The sequence below is a fragment of the Macaca nemestrina genome, chromosome 5 (assembly GCF_043159975.1).
Source record: "Macaca nemestrina isolate mMacNem1 chromosome 5, mMacNem.hap1, whole genome shotgun sequence".
Lineage (NCBI taxonomy): Eukaryota > Metazoa > Chordata > Mammalia > Primates > Cercopithecidae > Macaca > Macaca nemestrina.
Window position 1 is genome coordinate 138,533,196 of NC_092129.1, and position 10,866 is coordinate 138,544,061.

The 10,866-nt window shown below is 52.7% G+C and overlaps 1 pseudogene; it reads left to right on the forward strand.

The window, feature by feature from the left end:
• The first annotated feature begins 539 nt into the window (after window positions 1-539).
• LOC105489550 (large ribosomal subunit protein eL29 pseudogene) lies at window positions 540-1,000 on the forward strand (annotated as a pseudogene).
• The last annotated feature ends 9,866 nt before the right edge of the window (window positions 1,001-10,866 follow it).

Consider the following 10,866-nt stretch of genomic DNA (forward strand, 5'->3'; position numbering starts at 1 on the left):
TTCATGGTAGACCTTAGCCAATGACTGGGGTGCAGGGGAGTGAAGTCCCAGCTCCCTTGCCTGGAGCGAGGACAATCCTGAGGTGTAACTTACACTCCCAAGTTCCCCTGCGAGATCAGGCTGAAGTCACCCTCTGCAGAATTTTTCCTGAATCTGCACCCTTCTTGGCCTCTTACTTTCTTGTCTTGCTCTCCCAAGTCCCTCTCCAGTTTCCCTGGGAGCACTCCCAAATCATTTAGCTATGAATCCTCATCTCAGGATCTGCTTCTGGGGAACGTGATCTAAGACATGGAACACCTACTGTGTGCCAAGCCCCATGGCAAATGCTCAAATAGACAAAGATAAATAAGATGCAGTTCCTTCCCCCAAAGGAGCGCATGACTTGGTCGGGGTGGTCCTGATCGCAGTAGTAATGTTAATAGCCCATGTTGTGCACCTTCTTTGTGCCAGGCCCTATGCTGAATGCTTTACATAGATTAGTTCATTTAAACTTTCTAGCTCTTCTAGGCGCTTCGGCAGCCACGGCTTAAGGTGCAGACATGGCAAAGTCCGAGAACCACAACACACACAACCAGTCCCCAAAATGGCACAGAAATGGCATCAGGAAACCCTGATCACAAAGATACTAATGTCTTAACGGGGTGGACCCCAAGTTCCTGAGGAGCATGCATCTTGCCGAGAAGCACGACAAGAAGAGCCTAAAGAAGATGCAGGCCAGCGATGCCAAGCCATGAGGGCACGTGCTGAGGCTATCAAGGTCCTCATAAAGCCCAAGGAGGTTAAGCCCAAGATCCCAAAGGGTGTCAGCTGCAAGATCGACTGACTTGCCTACATTGCCCACCCCAAGCTTGGGAAGTGTGTTCATGCCTGCATTACCAGAGGGCTCAGGCTGTGCCGGTCAAAGGCCAAGGACCAAACTAAGGCCCAGGCTGCAGCTCCAGCTTCAGCTCCAGCTCAGGCTCCCAAAGCTGCCCAGGCCCCTACAAAGGTTTCAGAGTAAAGATCTCTGTCCGCCAACATGAGGACAGAAGGACTAGTATGAACCCCCTGGGCTGCCGTCTGCATGGGGCTGGTGTTCTCCTCTGCTATTTGTACAAATAAATCTGAAGCTGGAAAAAAAAACCAAAAAAACAAAACCTTCTAACAATTTTGCGAGGAGATGCTATTATCATCCCCACTTTGCGGATGGGAAAACTGAGGCCCAGAGAGGTGAACTAATCTGTGATCCAGGGTTTTACAGCTTGGAAGTGGCAGCACCCACCCTGAGACCTGTGCTCCTAACCACTCCTCTTTCAGCATGTTTCATCTGGGAGGGATGCCCCAGCTGCTTGCATTCAGTAGAGGAAAGATTCTCCAGGGCCTTGCTGTGACTGGCTGTAAAGGCGTTTCATGACTACTTTGTTGCTGATCTTGGATAACTTTCTTTTTTTTTTTTTTTTTTGAGACGGAGTCTCGCGCTGTGTCACCCAGGCTGGAGTGCAGTGGCGCGATCTCGGCTCACTGCAAGCTCCGCCTCCCAGGTTCACGCCATTCTCCTGCCTCAGCCTCCGAGTAGCTGGGACTACAGGCGCCCGCCACCACGCCCGGCTAGTTTTTTGTATTTTTAGTAGAGACGGGGTTTCACCATGTTAGCCAGGATGGTCTTGATCTCCTGACCTCGTGATCCACCCGCCTCGGCCTCCCAAAGTGCTGGGATTACAGGCTTGAGCCACCGCGCCCGGCTCTTTTTTTTTTTTGAGACAGGATCTCGCTCTGTTGCCTAGGCTGGCGTAGCTGGAGTACAGTGGCACAATCTCGGTTCACTGCAACCTCTGCCTCCCTGGCTCAAGCAATCCTCCCACCTCAGCCTCCCAAGTACCTGGGACCACAGGTGTGCCACCATGCCCTGCTAATTTTTTGTATATATATTTTTGAGCCGCTGCACCTGGCCCAGATCTTGGTTAACTTTTTATGAGTGATTTAAATTAAGAAGGAGGCTGGGCACGGTGGCTCATGCCTGTAATCCCAGCACTTTGGGAGGCAGAGGTGAGTGGATTGCTTAAGGCCAGGAGTTTGAGACCAGCCTGAGCAACATGGAGAAACCCCATCTCTACAAAAAATACAAAAATTAGCCAGGTGCCGTGGGGTGCACCTGTAGTCCCAGCTACTCAGAAGGCTGAGGCAGAAGAACCACTTGAGCCCAGGAGTCGGAGGTTGCAGTGAGCTGAGACTGTGGCATTGCACTCCACCTGGGTGATGGGAGTGAAACCCTATCTTAACAACAACAACAACAAAGAAGAAGAAAAAATAATGAGTTAAAAACCCATCCCTCTGATAGTGTTATTACCACTCACCTTCTGCTCTGCTTTCCCGAGTAAGAGACAAGGTAGGACTGCTGTCTGGGTGCCAGCACTGCCACCCTGGGTGAAGCTCCCATCCCAGGTGTTGTGGTATAAACAGGGTATCAGCTGTTACACCCCAGGGGGAATCAGAAGCACTGGCTCAGGAAAAGTCAGGCAATGCTGTCTGAGAGTGCACTGGGGTGGGTAAGAGCACAAACTCAAGGCAGGCTGGCTGGGGCCAAATCCTAGCTCTGCTGTGTGCAAGCTGAGTGACTCTGGGAAAGAAAGTTACCCTCTCTGTGCCTAGGTTTCCCCATCTGTAAAATGAAGACAATAATAGCATTGGCCTCTTAGGGTTGTTGTGAGAATTAAATGAGATCATATACCTAAAGCAGAGCACTGCCTTGTACACAGTAGGAGGTATAGAAATGTTGACTATTATTATTGTTAATTAAAGGAAAGGCTAGGCAAGGCTAACACTCCAGACTTAGGAGTCACCCAGCAGTCTCCTGGTAGAGTCCCTGATTCTGGGCACAGTCTCCCAGACTGATGTCCCTGGATACCTCTGTGTTCCAGGAGGGTAGGATAGAGGCTTCTGTCTCCTTTCCTAGTCCTCTCCTTCCTGGCTTGCATCTGACCCATGCAGGCTTCCTGGTGCTCTCCTGAGTCAGAGGCTCCTGGAATGGGAGTTGAGGCTGGAGGGAAGGGTCTCAGGGACTTGGCCTCAGACTCTGAACGAAGACATGCTGTCCACTGGCCTGAAGGCCTCATGGTGGGGGATGGGAGTGGCAGCTGGCACAGTGCCCTGCTCCTGTGAAGAACCCAGTTATGCCATTAGCTGGCTGGATGACCCTGGCCAGCTCCCTCCCCTGGTCCTGGCAGCTCTGTCTGAGTGCACACTAAGCATTGCCTCATTTAATCTGCAAACTTGCCAGGTGATTCCAGTCCTCATCATACAGATGTGGAGGCAGAGGCAGTGAGAGGAGCAGCCACAATAAGAGCAGGGGGACTTTCTCACTGATAATGACCCAGGACTCACTGGGCATTTCCTTGAATCCAGGCAGGTGTGGTTCAGGTGAGGAGCCTCAGGCCACGTGCAAGGTGGAGCTGGAACCAAAACTAGGTCTGCTTAGATGTGGTTCCAGTGCCTGACACTTGGCCTCAGTGATGAGGGCCAGGTCCGAGGCTGAGCATTTGTCAGGACCCCCATGCCTGTGTCCTACAATGTGGCCCCTGGCCAGCTGAGGCAGGCTAAGAAGATGCAGGGCAGGGGTTTCGTGTCCCCTGGCAGACTGGGTGGAGTTCCCTGAGGTCAGGGGCTAGTCCCCTCACATGGGATAGTTTCTTACTGGGAAGTTTTTGTTTTTGAAGTTTTTATTATGGAAACTCTGAAACACATGCATAAATAGAGAATAAGGTATAATGAACCCCACGCACTCATTCCCAGACTCAGCAGCTATCAATTTATGACCAAGCTGGTTTCATCCACCTTCTTGCCCCCTCTCCCCTGCCCCCACACCTAAATCTTGAAGTGCATCTTATAACAGCATATCATTTCACAGATTTTTCTAAATGTGTGTCTAAAGATAAAGACTCTCCTTAAAGAAAAAAAAAAATCACCTGAATTCCAGGAACTTTAAAAAAAAGTTGAGAGAGGGTCTTACTCTGTCACCCAGGCTGGAGTGCAGTGGTGTGATCATAGCTCACCGCAGCCTTGACCTCCTGGGCTCAAATGATCCTCCTGCCTCAGCCTCCTGAGTAACTGAGAGTATAGCTGCAAGCCACCATATCCGGCTAATTAAAAAAAAAAAAAAAACCGTTTTTAGAGATGGGGGTCTCAATATGCTGGCCAGGCTGGTCTCAAGCTCCTGGCTTCAAGCAATCCTTTGGCCTTCGCCCCCAAAAGTGCTGGGATTACAGGCATGAGCCACTGTGCCTGACCTCCCAGGAACTTTTGTAAGAACAAGGACTTGCTTCCCATTTTCTCCCGGCACCCAGCTCAGGGCAGAATCACTGCTCTAGTTTGAGGTTATGTCCTCTTCCAGGGCATAAAAGGGGCCCAAGGTAGGTGCGACCCTGCGTGCACAGCAGCTTGATTTTGGCCAAGACCCTCCTTTGCTGTGGAAGGTGCAGGGAGGGGCAAGCTCTGAGGTCAGGCCCAGATCTGACCCTCACGGACGCGGCTCCTGGCTCCACCTGAGCATGTGCTGAGGACCTTGGGGACTGTTCCTCCCTGTGAACCTCAGATGTGGTCCTCAGTGTGGACCGGGGGTGTGGCTTGTGTTACTCAGGCCACGGCAGGCTCACTGGCATCACTGACTTTTCTCGTTTGGTGTTTATTTCTTTCCTCCCTTCCTCACACCCTTCCTTTGTTTCCCCGTTTTACTGTCTTTGATGCCTTTGTTTGTATGGTTCCTGCAGGTGGGCATTACTCTTTTGTAAACACGTATTTTTCTTTTTACTCTGATAAATATCATTGTGTTATAGATCTCATTGAGTCAACACTATAAAATCTAGCCTTGAGCTGGGCATGGTGATGTACAGCTGTAGTCCCAGCTACTTGAGAGGCTGAGGCAGGAGGATCCCTTAAGCCTAGGAGTTGGAGGCTGCAGTGAGCTATGATTATGCCACTGCACTCCAGCCTGGGTGACAGAGTGAGACCCTGTCCCTCAATCAATCAATCAAAATAAAATCTAGCCTTGTTGCTTCTAACTGCTACATAGAACCCTAGATGTGCAGCCACACATTTTCCTGCCCACCCACCCCCTTAATGAGCTGCCACATTCCCCTAGTACGTCATGTCCTGTGGGGATGGAGCTGTAACTCACATCCCCACCAATGCTGGGCTTTATCCAGCTTTTGAATTTTTGCCCATCTACCAGAGGTAAAAGTGATGTATAATGATTTTCAGCATCTTTTCTTTTCTTTTTTTCTTTTTTTTTTTGAGACAGGATCTCACTCTGTCACCCAGGCTGGAGTGCCGTGGTGTGATCATAGCTCACTGCAACCTTCAACTTCGGCTCAAGTGATCCTCCCACCTCAGTCTCCTGCGTAGTTAGGACTACAGGCATACACTACCTTGCCCAGCTAATTTTAACATTTTTTGAAGAGGCAGATTCTCACTATGTTGCCCAGGCTGGTCTCGAACTCCTGGCCTCAATTGTTTTCTTTAATTGTTTACCTCTCATGTCCATTTCTGGGGTAGGGTTGCTGTCCTCTTGCTGCTCTGCAGCTGTTTCTTATATTGTCTAGTCTGGATATGGCTCCTTGGGTGGTTTGAGGTGCTGAGCATCGCCGTCATTGTGACATCTTCAGAGCCCTTTGAAATATGACTCCTCTCCTTCCTGCTGGCCTTTCCAGCTCCTTTGTGAGTGGATGGCACAGGGGAGGCCCTTCTCACTGTGTCTGCCCTTTTGGTAAATGCCAGGTGTCTGGGACAGGGTACAGCTTGCAACAGGAACTTGCTCTTAGCATGGGGCTCAGGCATGGGGCAGGGATAGGCCAGGGAAGGATGGCTATGCCCCAGGGCCCTGTCCCTGCTCCTGGGGCCCTTGCCCTGGCAGGTCTCAGCCCAGCATGGTCAGGATTCCTTCATTCACACACAAAAGCACTGGGCTGGGTCATGGTGTTGGATCTGAGGCCTCAAACTTGACTAGGACCCTGTCTCTGGCCTCAGAACCTTGAAGCTCAGCATGGGGAAATAGTAGGTCCATGAACCAGGGTGGGGGCCAAGTCAAAGCCTCAAAAGAGGCCCTAGGCCCTGGCAGCTGGTCTGGCACATGCTGATGTGGCCAGCCTGAAGGGTACAAGCCTGTCCTGGCAGAACACAGCTTGGCCATCTGGCAGGACAGGCATCACCAGTCAGGGTGGGCTTTCTGGAGGAGGTGTCTTCGCTCTGGGCTTTAGAGGAAACACAAGAGTTCTCCAGGCCTCAGCAAGGTCTTAGCCAAAGTCCTGGGTGGGAACAGGAGCAGAGTCTTGCATCTCTATCCCCAGGGAATGTGGTTTCTAGGTCTTTGACTCCTGGCTTCTGTTTCTGAGCATGGGCAGGGAAAAGGAAGTTGACTTGGGCTTAGCAGGCCTGCCTCTATCCTCACTGTCTGAGTGACCTCGGGCAAGTCTCCTCTCCTCTGTGGCCCTTGGCCCCCTCATCTGAATGATGCAGGCGTGGGGTGGAGAGAAGCTCCCCAGGACCCTCACAAATCCCCTGGAAAGACCCTAGTAGGGCAGCAGTGGCTGTCTTTACCTCTTAACCCTGTCATATCCTTCAAAGACAAGAGTGACGAGGACAGAGGCTGCCCTGGTCTCTGGCCCCAGCCCCTCTGCTGCCTCTCACCCATGTGGACCCCCTTTCTAACAGCCCACAGGGTAGGCTGTGGCTGCTTCTCAGGGTTTTCTCTCAGAGCCTCTGTACTTTCCAAAGAACAGCTACTGTGAATTGAGCAGGCCCTGTGTGCCGGACACAATGCTTAGCATTTTACTGAGGACCTCGTTTTCTTCTCACGATCTGTGAGCTGGGTGCTATTAGTATGCCCATTTTGCAGATGACACTGAGGGGCTCAGAGAGGGTAAGCCACCTGCCCAACATCACCCAGCTTATAAGTGGCAGGGCCAGGATCCAAACCCAGTGCTGCCTGCTCCAGAACCCATTTCCCAATCTCTTCCCAGGTCACACGGGTCTTCCCTTTCTTAAATTCAAACTGCCCAGTTAACACTCCTCGGTCAAGCCCTCTCCGTGCATCTTTATTACCTCCACCCTTCCCAGATTCACCCCCTTTCCTGCTGGAGCCCTGCTGGCCCTGCCTGAGCCTCTGCTTGTTTCTCTGCATCTCCTTGGAGTATGCTCACTCTCCCCAGGACTCCAGCAGGGGCTGGGTGCCCACAGGAAGCTGGGGGGCTCCCTGAGGCTTCTCATTAAACCCTACCCTGCATGGACACTGACTCCATGGAGGGCTTGGGTGGGGTCTCACATCCCTCACACCCCGGAGAGTTACCATCCTTTCTGAGGTTGAGCAGGGTCAGCTATGCAGCAGGTCACCCTCTAGGGCCCAGCAGGCCTGAGGTTCTGGGCCCTGGCAGCTGGTCTGGCACGTGCCTGACGTGGCCAGCCTGAAGGGTACGTGTCTGTCCTGCTGGAAGCCTCTGGGTTATCAGAGGGGAATGAAGGGGGTGGGACACATCTCCTGGGACGTGCAGGGACTCATGCATGCATGTGTGTGCGTGCGTGTGTGTCTGCATGTGCAGCTGTGCCAGCCAAGGGCATTGTGAGCCTGGCCCCGAGGAGGGGTGGGGGGTTCTGTGTGCAACACTTGACTCCCGTGCATTTAGCAAAATCAGCACAGCACTGAGACCAGCAGGCCTTTGAGCCATCTTCACTGTTATTTTTATAATAAGGGGCCAAAATCAAATTTTCATTCCCCCGGGGGAAATCCTGTCTTCCACTTGAAACCCAAGCTGGTGGAGGGCTGGGAGTGGGTGTGTAAAATGAATCCGGGGCCGGGAGTTCAGCTGCCTGGGCCAAGTCCTGGCCCTACCTTTCTTCCAGCTGCAAGGCCATTTCACCTGCTCAACCTCAGCTTCCCATCTGCTAGTGAGGGCCAATCTGTCTGGAACGGTGGCTGAGTCTGAAATGAACCCATGATGTGCAAGGCAGGTGAGAACGCCACCGTGGAACGTAAAGGTGGGCGGCAGTTGCTGATCAGCACCTTTTACTTCCACTTAGAACCATGCTAGGCCAGGCAGAGGAAATGGCTGGACCCTTGACTCTATTTGGTAAGGATTTAACCTGTGCCTTGAGAATGGATTGGGTTGCCTTGGCTGCAGAGATGTAGAAGACAGTTGGGCAAGGTTCATTGGATGGATGACTGAATGACTAAATACATGAAGAGATGCCCATTTCGGCAGTGTTGAGAAGTTCGATGACTCCCAACTGGGAGGCACAAGGGACTGGACCAGATGACCTTAAATTTTTTTTTTAATATTAAAAAAATTATACGGAGAGACAAGTTTTCGCTATGTTGCTCAGGCTGGTCTTGAACTCCTGGCCTTAAGCAATCCTCCAGCCTCTGCTTCACCAAAATGTTGGGACTACAGGTGTGAGCCACCATGCTCACCCCAGATGACATATGAAGCTGCTTCCCACTGAAGGTCCCTCCCAGGTTCTGTGACTTGAGCTGAGTTCTGCCCTCTTTCCAGGAGCCCCTCCTTAGTCCCAAGCCTCCCTGTGATTGGTGCTGGGTTGGGCACAGGACCTTTTTGTCCCACATGATCCTGCCCACAAGGGTTCCCAGGTTAAGGTATGGGGAGAGCTCATGGCCAGGAGAACTGAGGCCCACGCAGGACCTACATAATGAGTCAGAGTGAGGCTGGGGGAGAGGACAGCCTTTGAGAGGCCAAGGCTGTGTGGTGGGAGGGAAGTGTTACCAGCTTGTTGGGGGTCAGCTGGAAAGGCTTCCTGGAATTGGCGTTGATTCTCAATGTGGGAGCCATTAGGTTGGCCCCTAGTCCCAGCCGTCACAAGCTTGTGTGGACTAGTATGCATCTGCCCTCTGCTTGCCTTGCCATGTCCAGCCCATGACCCTGGAGGGCAAGAGGGAGGGGTGTCCTGCTACAGGGCAGAGGGATTCTGGCCTAGGTGTGTGTGGCAACTCCTGAGGCTGCAGGCTCCAGTTTTTGCTGGCTAACTGAAGCAGTCTCTGGAGAAGCTGGGGCTTCTAGGAGTGGTTCTAGTGCTGCATGGTCTTGGCTAGTTCTCATCTCTTGGAACATTTCCTCCCCTGCAAAATGAGTGGCTGGCAAAGGTGATCATCCAAATCCCCCTGCACTGGGATTCATGACAGGAGTCTGCGGGTGGGGGACACCTGGACAGCCCAGCCTGAGACCCTGTGCCCTGGGGTGAGCCAGATGACAGGCTCAGGGAGTCATGGGGGCAAGGGGATTCTCTCTGTGCAGCTGCCTCCTGGAGGGCCTTTTGGGGGCTAAAAGTGCCACCCTGCAAGCTTCCCTCCATGGCTTCTGCCCCCCTCCCCGGCCCCATTTTGTCCCCTTGGTGTCACATTCCACAGTGGAAAGCGATCCCTCGCTCAAGGCCTGAGGATTACAATCAGGAGAGAAGCCTGGGTCGCCCTGGGAACACTCACGTAGCCTTTTCCCACCGGTGCCCTCCTCCTCCTGACAAAGGCTGGGGTAGGGGGATGATCCTGATGCACCCCAGCCTGAGGGAGCAGTAGGGTCTCTGGGGTTGGGGGGCTGGTCAGCCTTTCCTTCCCTCCCTGGGGTTCAGCAACCCCAGGGAGGGAGTGAATTGTGTTGAGAAGCCCCCAGTGGGCCCTCTCAGGAGGTAATTGGGGCCTAGGTCCTGGGTTTCCATGTGCTTGGGCTCCCCTGCCCCCTCACTTCTGCCCTGACCCCTCCCGCAGGCTGCAGTGCCACTCCCCATCCCTACTAAGCTGGGGATTTCCGCAGGCTGAGCCAACCGCCTGACCCTAATTATGGCGCCTTCATCCTGTTGAGGTTAAGCTCCCTATGACTTTCTCTCCTACCACCCCAGAGGCCAGGCTTGGGGTCAGACACTCAAGAGGCTCAAGCGTACTGTGCCCCCTCTGGAAAGGGTTGATGGGCCCCTGTCCCCTTGGGTGGTTGGGAGGCAGCTTCTTGTGGGTCTGGGTGGGCAAGTTAAGATAATTTCTCTGGGCTGGGTGCGGTGGCTCACACCTGTAATCCCAGCACTTTGGGAGACCGAGGAGGGTGGATCACAAGGTCAGGAGATCGAGACTATCCTAGCTATAACAAGGTGAAACCCTGTCTCTACTAAAAAAATACAAAAAAATTAAAAAAATTAGCCGGGTGTGGTGGCGAGCACCTGTAGTCCCAGCTGCTCAGGAGGCTGAGGCAGCAGAATGGTGTGAACCCGGGAGGCAGAGTTTGCAGTGAGCCGAGATTGCGCCACTGCACTCCAGCCTGGGCGACAGAGTGAGACTCTGTCTCAAAAAAAAAAAAAAAAAAAAAAAAAAAGATAGTTTCTCTGGAGAGCCCTTAGGACAGAGGGGAGCCCTGGGGAGCCAACCTCTAGAGGGCTGGGAAGTCTGAAGATGGGGAACTCCTAGAGGACCCATTCTCAACCCTGGCTGCCTATAGAATCACCTAGATTTTCTTAAAATTACCTATGTCTTAGCCAACCCCTACCAATTTTGATTTCCTTAGTCAGGGCTGGGCAAACATGGGTATTTGAAAAATCCTCTCAGTGATTTCCATGTACAGCCAATCTGAGAATCCTGCTCTGTCCTCCACCCCATGGTGCTGTTGAGGAGACTGAGGCTCAGTGAGCAGAGGCCCTTGATGGAGGCCACCCCACTAGTTGGGGCAAGGCTGGGTCAGAACTTGAGGCTTCTAACCCCATGGCAGGCTCCTTCCTCAAGGCCTCCTCTGTCCCCCAGGGGCTGGTCTGGTGTCCCATTGAGTGTCACCTGTATTCATTTCACCATTTGGGCACTGGGGAGCTGTGTGATCCTTGGCAAGTTGCTTAACCTTGCTGTACCTTGGTTTC